At 44.9% G+C, this 11,926-nt stretch overlaps 1 long non-coding RNA gene across 1 annotated transcript; it reads left to right on the forward strand.

Annotated features, from left to right (window-relative positions):
• On the forward strand, nucleotides 1,259–11,320 carry LOC110408424. The gene is made up of 4 exons (XR_002444337.1): nucleotides 1,259–8,809; nucleotides 10,170–10,204; nucleotides 10,554–10,651; nucleotides 10,817–11,320. It is a non-coding gene; the product is annotated as an uncharacterized LOC110408424 (long non-coding RNA).

The following is an 11,926-nucleotide window of genomic DNA, read 5'->3' on the forward strand; positions in this document are numbered from 1 at the left end:
TCAAAATGAAACAAACTTCACGACTTCACCGCAGAAAGAATTTCAGACTGCAGTTCCTATTCGGAACCAATTCGGGCTTTGATGTTTTTAAATATTTTAAATTAGAACACTTGTTCTGCAACAAAAATGTTTGTGTATTTCTAAACCAAAACTGCACCGTATCTCCAGAGTGGTTTTATTTTGTGCTCTTCTAGAGAGAATTCTGCAAAACAGCCAAAGACTCCACCAGAAGGTTTACAAGCATTCCCTCTTCATTTTCCAAACATTTTCCCCTTCAACTGAAATAACGTTGTGCAGGTGTTACTTCTTTTTTTTCTGTCCCATTTTACACCCTGATCTTTCACCAGTATCTTTCCAAAACTTCCTCTACATTTCAAAACCTCACTTGGCATTGAGAGAAATGGAGCAGTTAAAAAAAAAAAATTAAAAAATCCTTCTAGATGAGAGGAAACAGGGCAAGAGCCGGGACAGCAGCCACTGTACTGCATTTGATGAAGGGAAAGAAGAGAGATGAACAAAATTCAGCATTCACAGGGAAAATAAAAATTAAAACCAGTGCCGGCATTTTGATATTATTAATTGAACGCGCTGCAGATTCAGTTCGGATGCGTTTGTTTGTTTTCGTTTAAGTAGAAGTTTTGTATGCTCTTGTTCCTGCTTTTAAACCAATTGCAGCCTAAATGTCAGGATCAGAAGATCGTCCTCTAGCAGCCTCTGCTTTCATGGCAGTTTTGTGTCTGAACATTTCCTGTTTTCAGATCTCAACAAGACAATTTATCTGATATCACAGAGAGCAGTCTGTAACTCCTTCTGATTTACTGATGCGGGAGATGGAGTGAAAGGACATAGTGTTGCTGTAAGTGCACACACAGCCTGATCACCAGCATGGCATCTAATTCATACACTGTTTTGCTGAATTAGTGTGAAGAGCTGCAGAAGCCTGCTAGGAATGTGTAAGTGGCTCCAAGTGGGTATTTTCACTTTTTACACAAACTTGGACTGTCGGCGCTTGGTCCCGTTACAGAATTCCCCCAGTCAGTGTGGTATCAGAATAGCAAGTTCTCTTAATAGCAAGTTCTTAGAATAGCAAGTTCTTCTTATTGTGTTTTACACACACCTTATATATCCTTCACTCGTAAGCAGTAAATCCACTCACGGTTAATTATCCTTAAGTTCTTCACAACAACGTAGATAACAAACAAAGGGATGCTTAACTGTCCCAGAAGTGACCACATTAGCTGTGCGTACTAAAGACTATTCTGTTTACACCTCAGCCCTGTCTCCAGACTCCGGAGGCCTCATAGAGATAAGATCTACCACAGTCTGTTGGGCTCTTTGTTGTTAAATCTCCCCCCACATTGGACCTATATTTTGAAGGTGTTTTCCAAAATGTAGATTGCTGAGGGAATAGAGGCTTAATAGTTCCTGTACTGATAAGCATCCCTCTCACATTTATGCAGGAGGGAAGCAAAGTTCAGCCCACTGTTTCATAGAATCATAGAATCATAGAATCATAGAATGGCCTGGGTTGAAAAGGACCTCAAAGATCATCGAGTTTCAACCCCCTCCTGAGTGCAGGGTCGCCAACCACTAGACCAGGCTGTTTCAGAGGCAGAAAACAATCACTAGGTAATTTGGACAATCCAGCACCATTGGACTCATTACTGAGTGGTTTTGTTCCTTAATCATGGTTTTGGTTTAGAACATTCTCTGTTCTTGGAACTCCAGCATTTGAAAGCTACCTGGGCAATAACTTCCTAAATCTGCATCCATCTTCAGTCGAGGAATCTGATCTTGTTCTCACATTTATGATTCCAATGAATTCTTCTTTCTTTGTTTCATCTTGCCTCAGGTTCCCCATGCAGAAAACCATCAGGGCTCCATCTCCACTGTACAGAGCAACTAAGACTCAAAAGGGGAAAGGTTTGAAGGTGCTGATGCAGCCTTGTTTAACAGTGCTTCACCTTCTGACACACAGCAGTCATGTAGTGTCTTTTCAAACAGCTTCAGCTCTTCCACCTTTCAGTGACTTTGTCATGGTTTTGCATTCTGCAAGTGACTGGAACACCGTGGAGGTAGATAATTCTACTTACTTGTGTGAGGGGTCCAATAATAATTAAATTTGGACATTATTCCTTTAATTACTACAATTTTGCATCATATTTAGTATAATTTGTGGATAAGAAATAACAGTGGGAGCCTAGAGGGAAATTTTTGTTGACTATCCTCTACCATTACCCCAGAGATTGCTTTCTGAGCACTGACACCATGAGGAGGAAAGGTCTCCAAAGCACAGTTTACCTGCTCACTCAATTCCAGACTGCAGCAGCCACTGCTAAAATAAAACAAACAGCAGCCACTGTTGGCCATGCCGTGGGAAGAGCTGCCATCAGCTGGAGAGGCCAGTTAGGCTCTGTCATACACAAGTGGCTGGACCTTGGAGGCTGCCCTTTGTTGGCTCAGTCCCAGATCCTTTCTTGGAAAAGAAGCAGTGCTGGTCTGGAGGTGCAGCACAGGAGTCAATCTGCCGCCATGCAGCAGGTACGTGGGACACATCATGTCAGGCCTTTCAGGTGTGCAGGGTGAACATATAAGTGATTTAATTTAGATCTCTTGCTCTAATGAGCGATTTGGTGGAGACCAGCATCTTTTCAATGCCTGTGCTTAAATACTTAGTGAAAAGAAATCTGCACTTTAGAGCAAATTTAGGACACAGAAGTGGACTGTGGGGTCCTGTTGCACTCTGTCCATGCAGTGCCATCTCAGTGACTAACTTGGAAATGGCAGCACACCCCTTGCCCTGCTGCTGATGTGACCCTGTGAGAGGATGGCGATGGTGCTGCAGGGCACAGCTTGCACCCCAACCCTGTGTGTACCCCAGAGGGTCAGACACATGTACAGGGTCACTAAGGAGGAAATATGTTTAAGTCAAGGTGATAAGAGGTAATGTCTGTGTTTGGGTGTTTATTTTTTGAGCACTGGGCTGTTCCCCACTGGACTTCTCGAGGAAGGGAAAAAAATTACCCTGTAAATATTTCCCTATCACCAAGAACTGTGAATACAGAAAACAGTACATCAGTGCTCATCAGCAAGGGCAAGACCTTTATGTCAATGTTCATTTGTGGAACAAATGTGCAGTGGCGTCCTCCCTGGGGCTGTGAATATCCCCATTGAGCTGGTGCAGGAAGGACTGCTGCCTGGGGAGCTGGGAAACCTGGGTTAGTGTAAATAGAGCCAACCCCTTCCTTCCTCCTCGCCAGTCACGTTTTTTTTTAGAAAATCCAAACGTTGCCTGAGCATCCCCATAGCAGAGACAGTAGGGCTGGCCACCTGGCTCCTTTTATGGAGCTCCTTTTCTCCAGGTGAGGTAGCAGGAAGAGAGGGCTTGTCACTGCTGCAGATGTGCCACAGCTGCGCCTTCTGGAGAAGAACCAGCTACATACAGAAACCAAGGGGTGGGGATCCCACCCACGGCGCTCCCACCCACCCAAGCTCCCTGTGCTCTGGCAGGGCCTGGGGCAAACTCATCTGCACCAGCCTTGTGTCTGCTGGCTTCCCGAGGAGCCATGTGTCCCTCGGTGCATGCAGCACTATGCAGAACATGCAAGTTGAAGGTGTGGTGGCAAAGTGGTTCTCCTCCATCTCAACGTGGGCAGATCGTAAGACCTCGATTTTATTTTCCTGCTAAGCTGGTCTACCCCAGGTTGCTGTGGAACTGTGAATCTCTTGCATTTATCAGCATTAAATAGAAGCAATAAGCTCCTAGCGGTGCCGTGAAGAGCTTTTCTCTCCTGGGTAGTAAATCTGCAGTAACTCTCTCTTACAGTTTTATTGAGGCTTATCAAGTGTTTACTCCAAAGGCATTTCCGTGCATTCAACATTCTTCTAATTGGGCAGTGACTGGTAACGTCCTCTCCAGACTATTAGTGCTGTGGTAAAATTCTTTGTGTTTAGGCAATAGATTGTCCATGTTGCTAACTTGTTGGGTGGAGAGGAAGCAGGGCCCTGTCAGCACATGGTTTCTTCCATATGGAGTCAAACTGTGGAAGAAGGATCTGGGCTCAGCACAGAAATTGTCATTAATCAGAGTGGTTTGGAATGAAATCCCTTTGTAGGGACATTTGGAAACCTGGAGAGGGAATTGAGAGAGGGGTGAGCTTGGAAGTTGGCTTGGTTTATTAGGGGAAACGTGTTTTTTCTCCTGGTTGTTGTGATGAAGAAATCCAAAATGAGATGGACAAAAATACAGGATGGAAGAAGAGTCTCCCAAACTTGCCACATAACAGCAAATTCTGTTGGACCCAATAGAACAGGCTCACATTTGGGAGAGGTGTGACCTATGCACGGCCCAGCTCCCAGCAGCATCTCTGAGCTCCCACATCTTCCTCTGCCATCAGAACCTTCCTCTGGCACAGGATGGGAGAAGAAGGGAGGTGCGGCCGCGCTGATCCGTGTGCACCTGCACAGCTGGGACCGCTCGTTGTGCCTTCATCCTAAAGCTACACATCATGCTCAGGGGAACACATCCAGCCCCAAATCGCAGACCTGGCACCTTGGGAAGTGCTCAGCTGTGAAAACTGACTGGCAGGACAGCTTCGCCATGTGAAAAAAATGCTTTGACTTTCTTCTTTTTAAAAGGCACTGTAAATGGGAGCAGCTGGATGGAGTCACAGGCACATTCAGCAGGTACGTGCTTCTCCTGCGCCTTCTGAGTGCTATTGGATGGAACGAGGCATCTGGTGCCGTGCTGAGCTTCAGCCTCGCGGTGATGTGCGTGCCTCTGTGGCAGGAGGGATCCGGGAATCGGAAATGAGAACTCCTAGTTCAGAGCTGTAAATGTTGGGGCTGAGGTTTGGCTGCAGTGGGGTCCTACCGTGCTGCTGGATGAGAAATTTGGGTTGGGCTAACAGTGAGCACAAGGGGTCTAATTCCTAAGTTGTCTGAGCGTAGTGCTTTGGGATCTGCATTGCCACAAGGTGAGAACACCTTGAGGTGCCCACTGACATCAGCTGGATGAGCTGGATGTGAAAAGAAGTCAGACCAAGGAAGAGCTGATGAATTTTCCTTGGTTTTATTCCCAATACTTCAGATGGCATAGGCTTAGCAATTTGCTGGAGGGGTGGACTGCATAGAAACAATGTGAGGCTTAATTAATGTACAAAGTGCTTTGAGATCTTTGAGGGAAGGTGGAATACATGCAGATAGTTACCTTTCCTCCTCAGAGGCTGTATTTCAGTAATGGATGAAGTGACCCCTAAAACATAATATTAATTCTGCAAAGCATTTGGGAGTTCTTACGAATCAAAGGTGCTATGCAAATGCATTCTCACTTTGCTTTACTGGCCCCTTTGAGCCAGCCAGTGTGCCATTAGTGGCGATTCTCAATTAATCAGAATTCAGCCTTCAAATTTTCTGCAAGTCCATAGATAAATAAAGCAGCAGCCGTAGTTGATCATTTATTTATAAATCTATTTATAATCTATGTTTTGCATATTAATCAAAACCCCTCCACGTGGCAACTCCTGATTAAGAGCCATTTTTTTGTCTCATCTCTCTTGCCCCTAGATAATATGTGAAGAATTAGATTAGAAATAGTTTTTATAAATAAATTATGATAAACTCCTGCTTTATTTATATACTCAGACAAAGGTGCCGGTCTTCCAAACACTGGATTTCTCCCTCCTCTTGGTTGTGCTTCCATCTCTCTGCCATGTGGAAAGCTGCATTGGCAGTGGCATTCAGACAGGTCCTTTGCATGGACAGCTCTTCATTTTAGGTGGAAAAATGCCATGTTCCACTTCAGGTGGGAGGTCCAAGGCCTGAGCCAGGGCTGGCAGTGTCAGAAGGAGTTGAGGAGCTCCTGCACACAGAAACTGAAGGGGAAAAGTCGATAAATTGGGAAAACATCTTGCAAGGTTTGGGGCTGTGCAGTGTGAGCTGCCTGATCTGAATAGTGTTAGGAAAAAGTGGGAAGAGCTCTTCTGGAAAAGCAGTTCTTGTCCAAACCTGCACTTGTGGAAAAGGGATAAATGCAGATAGTTTGGTTAAGGTTGGTTGGATAAAGGTGCAGAAAGCAGGCTCCTGCCAGGTCCTTTAAAGTGCATCTATCTGGGAAACAGGGAACTCAAGTACCCTATTGCGAAGTGTAATTAAACACTGATAGAATTACACATGCTGCATATCTGAATTGGCCTTGGTGGGACCACAATCATTTTATTTTAATCTAGGGGTTTGAGTTATTGTGCACATTACCCATTGTGTACACATTTCAGATCATTGGAGAATACAAAGGCTGCAGTGCAACCCGTTGGTAAGAACTGAGAGAACTCACTGGACAGCATTAACTCCCGGAGTCGTGTATCTGTGGTTATGGCCAGGCCTAAAGGGCTGGACGGAAAAGGCTCAGAATAAAACGTAAATGCATTCCGAGTACAGGAAGAAAAAGAAACAAAGGAGAAAAAATCCCCAGATTCCAAAGGTCAGGATGAAGGAGATCAGGAATCAGGGGATGACGAGGGCCAGCAGACTTGGCTTCGCTTCCACTCCTGCCACGTGCTACTGAGCAAGACAATGTTCTTTGTTTGATAAAGTGGGAATAATAACTGTTGCCTATATTAGAATCATAGAATCACCAAGGTTGGAAAAGACCTACAAGATCATCCAGTCCCACCGCCATATTGTGACAACAGAAGACACCTCAATATTGCAGCGATGACCGTGGTTATTTAAGTGAGAGTTCTGGTTACACAGAGGCGATGCTGAAGGTCCTCGCTGTGCCCTGGGACCCTTTCAGCCAACAGCGCAGGGCAGCAGACCCAGGGAGCTGAGGTGTCATGCAAGGGAGCAGCCGCTGAGTTTGCAGAGGGTTCTTGTCACTGCAGCTTGCCTGAAGACACCAGCTGGACATTCCTATGCACTTAAGCTTGAACTGTGAATACGGAGTTTGAGTTGCAAGCTTTATTTCCTTAAGGGTCCCTTCTAACTCCAACAATCCTATGATTCTATTTTGTTGCTCTGTTTTGCACAGGCACCAGTCAGAAGTGGAGGCAGTTCTGTATTTGCCAGACAGAATTGAACAGATCTCCAATACCGAGTGACAAACACTGACAGAGAGCCATTCTCCAACCAACCTGGAGTCCCCAAGTGCAAAACATTTAACTAGAATAATTTCGAGCAGCAAATTTAAGCTAAGAAACGTCGGGAGCTATTTATTCAGCCTCGTTTCAGCCGACTGCAGAACTCCAGCTGCAGCTCGGGCTGCTCTCATTAGCACAGCGCTTCGCTGCTCGCACCCTGCCCCATCCCACCCGGAGCATTTCACTGCCAGGACCCAGCACGGTGCTGTGCAGGGCACAGCATGCAGCCCACAGCACCTGCCCTGCTGTGCTTTATCTTGTTTAATGAACACAGCTCCTTCGATAACTTTATTGCCCTCTGTGTGTTCCAGGATCCTTAATTACTTTCTGCTTGGCAGACGGGATCCTTTTATTATTTTTATTTTTGTTAAGTATTACCAGATTCCTCGAGCATAGCTATCCAGGGGGAGAACGTCATGATTACTGAACCACAAATAAACTGCACGAAAATGAAGGTAAAAGGAACAAATTTAAAGTCAGTTCTTCTTTCACCATCCAAAATTCACTCGCAGAAGGCTGCCCCATGGATGCAGGAAGGGGGAAACTCACCCAAAGGCAATTACAGATGCGATTTTAAATTATTATTGTTTTAGCTGCAAAGGTTGTTGGACTGGCAGTGAAAAAGAAAAGCAAGTGAACACGCTGCCTGCTGCTTAGTGCCAACAGCTCCTGATTACTTCAGCTAATTTCAGGGCCTGGAAACACTGTTGACAACCTGATTTCTGAAACATAGGAAGTGTTATTTGGTCCTGCAATCTGCACCACGTCTGTGTCAGGAGTTTCACTGCTGTCACTCGCAGCAACTTTCACTGCTCTGTCGTCATCTCCCAGAACTAATTACCTTAAACTGATGAAAGTAGATTTTTAAAAGTAAAATGCTTTCCTAAATTTGCTTTTCAGGTGCTTTATGAAGTTGTTTTAGCATGCTCCATTGAGCTATACGCTTACCTACATCAGAGAGACGAACAGAGCGGTACTAAGGCGTTCTGGAGGCTGGCACCAACAGAGGGAAGAATTAAGCAAGCAGCAAAATGTGCTGCCCACATTGCCCCCACCTTGCTCTGCTTCCTGCAGCTCTCTGCTGCCTTTGCATCTCCTTTCCATCTGCTTCCCATGGCCTGCTGAGAGCCACATCTCCTCTGCTGCCTGCTGCTGTCACAGCACCCATTTCTGCCTCCCATTTCCAGTAGGTGTCTGTATCATGTTTGTATGTGTGTGTGTATATATGTACGTACATACAATTTTCCCCATCAGTCTGCATCAGTGCTTGCCTTTCACATCCAAATAGAATACTTCAGAGCATCCCTGTTCTTAAGGCAAACTTCAGAACATGAACTCTGGCCTTGCTTTAGCATCTCCTTGAGCTGCCTTCTGCTGCCTCTACTCAGTGACTGTGGTTCTTATATAAGCCTGGGTGCAGGACTGGGAATGGGGAGGATCTCTGTGTTAGCACACATTGAACAAAACCTTTGAATTTTAAAGCATTCAATGCAACGCACTGAGGTTTGGAAGGGGTGGGGGGAAAAATGCTAGCATTTAATTTCAGGGGAAAAAAGTTGTCATTTTGGTAAAAATGACAGTTATTAAGTACATCTGCCATTTTGCACAGTTACTTGGCACATGGTTCTTGCTGGGGCGATGCTTGGATCAAGCTGACAGTGTTGCTCACTAAGGTAAGTTCTATATCACCCGGCCCTTCTTGCTGCAGAATATGTGTGTCTGGATTTCCTGTGTCTCACCTTCTGAAGCAAAGTTATGGGAAATAAAGTGAAGCGGTGAATCTGCCCAGTAGGTTAAACAGCAGCTATTGCTCACTCCTATGGGATGTTAAGCCTGAATCCTGCTTGTAGCTGGTTTAGCCTCATGATCAAGTTTCTTTCAGTGATTTATTTCTTGTTAAAATGACTCACAGAGCTCAGTGCTCTTCACTTTAATTTGAAAATCAGGGAAAAGCATCCTTTCTTCCTCCTCACCTTGATGAAATTATACTCTTTTTTTATTAACAATCTTAAAACTATTTCAAGACTGAGATATTCCAAATTACTAATGACATACTTATGAAAGAGGAAACTAAAACTTAGATAGGCTTAGTGTGTTTATTGCTTTCTCAGTTGCTCAGAGATAATTCTAACTAAAGAGAAAACTAATTTCACTTGTATGTGACCTTTTTCTAGATAGCCACTGCTGAACTACTGCTGTTTACATCTCATTCAGAACTTCTGCCTGAGCAGTGGCCACATCACATCTGTCTGTCTGGCACCTGGCAATAATTGCCTTCTGTCCTGGGCTTCCCTGCCTTCCTCCATATCTTTGGTGCAACTTTTTGCCCTCCCTTTGCCTTTCTCTCATCAGCTCCTTGCACTCTGACACCTGAGATATGCATACACTCAGCGTGTGCTTTAAAGGCCACCCTTGGTATCCAAACAAACCTGACATGTGCGGAACAGATCTCTGTGTTATCTTATGAAAGGAATCCACTGCTTGGCTTTTATCTTTTTTTTTTTTTTTTTAACCTAATGGATCACTTGGAAAATAAGTGGCACTTTTAGTGTCCATTAACTCTCACTTAACTAATTCTAAATTGCACTTGTGCACCTATGGACACACTTGCGAGAGCCATGTTAATACCAGATGAATTAATCAGAAGTTGGACTGCCACTTCCAATGTAAAATGAATTCATAATGATGGGAAATCTAAAATAAAGGCTTACCAAAAAATACTTGGTACCATGTTAAGTATCCATTAACACAATGGAATGACAGTCAGGCTTTTGCAAATAGAAATGAAGTCCCACAAAGGAGGGTGCCACCACGAGCCTCTGAGCAGGAGAACATTTGTGAGATAAAACATGGGAATTCAGCCCCTACCTGCAGTCTTCAGTTCATGTGTGGGGGAAGAAATTAACACAACACTTCCCTGCTTACAGGCGTTCATAAATATTATAAATCACACCAAAAGTTTCCTTTGAATGTCAAGATTTTCTCCTTTAAGAGAAAAAGGCTTGTTTCTGTTTCTCCTTTTTTTTTTCTCAGATATTGCTGTTGCAAAGGATGGAAAAGGCTCAGAGGTGAGATGGTGGCTCAAGTGGTCCCAGAGGTGCTGACCTATCCTTGCCCCAACAAGGGTTGTGGGGCTGCCCAGCACCGTGCAGCTCTTGGTGCTCTTGCTGCGTGCGCTCAGGTGCCCGCTCTGCCAAACCTTCTGCTGTCCTGCACTGATGCCATGTGTCCCCATTAATATGTTGAAAAAAAACAGTGCAGCAAAACACAACAAGCAGTGTTAAAAATGTGTTGCAGATGTGGTAGTAACTCCTGGCTGCAATAGGCAGATTATTGTTTTTTTCCTGTTTCTGTCCTATTATTGGGTCCAGCTGAGACCAGGGTTTTACATGTAACTACAGCGTCCCTTCCCTGCAGGTCAGGAACTGGTGAAACACATGTCCCAAGAGATGAAGAAACTTGTTCAGCAGCACGTGGTGCAGTCAGCGTTCTTCTCCTCTCCCAGACACCCCAACGTATGGAGGCAGAACCATCCTGCGGTTCTGTGCCGCAGCGATCTTTGTGCTCTCAGACCTTCTGCTGACCCTGAACGACTTCTGTTCTTTGAGAGCTCTTTTATTTTTTTCTCTTTTTTTTTTTTTTTTTGTTGCTCATATTTTCCCCTCTCATTAATTATACAGATGTGCTGGGGGCCATGTGCTTTGCCACATCACAAAGGAAACCACAGGACTTCGGATCAGAGGAGCTGCCAGATGTCCTCGCCTGGCAGAGCACCGTGCGAGGGTCATGGCTACCAGAGCAGGCTGGCTGCCTCCGTGGGGCACGGTGGGGACAGCACCCAGCAAAGGGGCCACAGAGGAAACAAGCTTAGTGCAAGCACAGAGTAAGATCTGTGGATTGGTTGAGTTCAGTGTTGGGATCTTTTTTTCCCCTTTAATTGAGGCACTAACTCCCAAGATTCCGTAAGACCAGAGCCGTGCATCTGTGCTTTGGCTGAACATCTTATTTCCTGACTAGCCCTTTGCCTCTTGGTGCAGTTTGCAATTTCAAGTCCAGAACTCAGACCTTCAGGACTGCGCCTGCTTGGGAAAATGTGCTGTTTGTGTATGGTGGACTTTGTTCTTATGTATTCCATTTTTTTGGAGTGTCACTAAAAGTTATTAAAGGCAATGGGTTTGAAGTGATTTTTTCTTCAGGTACCCACTCGGGACCAGGCTGTACTTCGTCTCCTTTGGCAATCTCTCCAACAGTCTGCAAGGGAGGCTTTTTCTTTTGAACTTGTAGAAATGGCAGACAGAAATGGTTGGTGTCATTTTTGGGACTTTGCTTATTTATCTTTTCTGCCTTCTGAAAGATGACTTAAGATTTATTTTTTGCTGGAGGAAACAGGCCCCAGCAAGGCCTCCGCAAGAATGGCATTTCTGAGAGTACAGGTCCCACATATGGAGGGGCAGGGAGAGGGAAGAAAGCCACTATGCTATTTCTCTCTCTCAAAAGAAACACAAAGAGGAAGGCCAGCCCCTACATATCCAGCTGTTATCTCTGATCTTGCTGCTATTCTTTAACTGTTTTCTTTCATGTTACTGAGATTTGTGATCAGCAGACACATGATTAACACAGGAGCACAAAGTTCCCTTTCTGCCACTGGTCTCCGGACCCAGATTTCTACTCTGGTAAAAGCAGAAATCATCATCAAAATAACACTTGGGGTTGTGCCTCTGTGCTTCTGGCTCCAGACCCAGCCTGCCCAGGCTTAGCTGGACAACTGTATTCAAGTGTCACCAGCAGAC

Source organism: Numida meleagris, chromosome 19, assembly GCF_002078875.1.
Source record: "Numida meleagris isolate 19003 breed g44 Domestic line chromosome 19, NumMel1.0, whole genome shotgun sequence".
NCBI lineage: Eukaryota > Metazoa > Chordata > Aves > Galliformes > Numididae > Numida > Numida meleagris.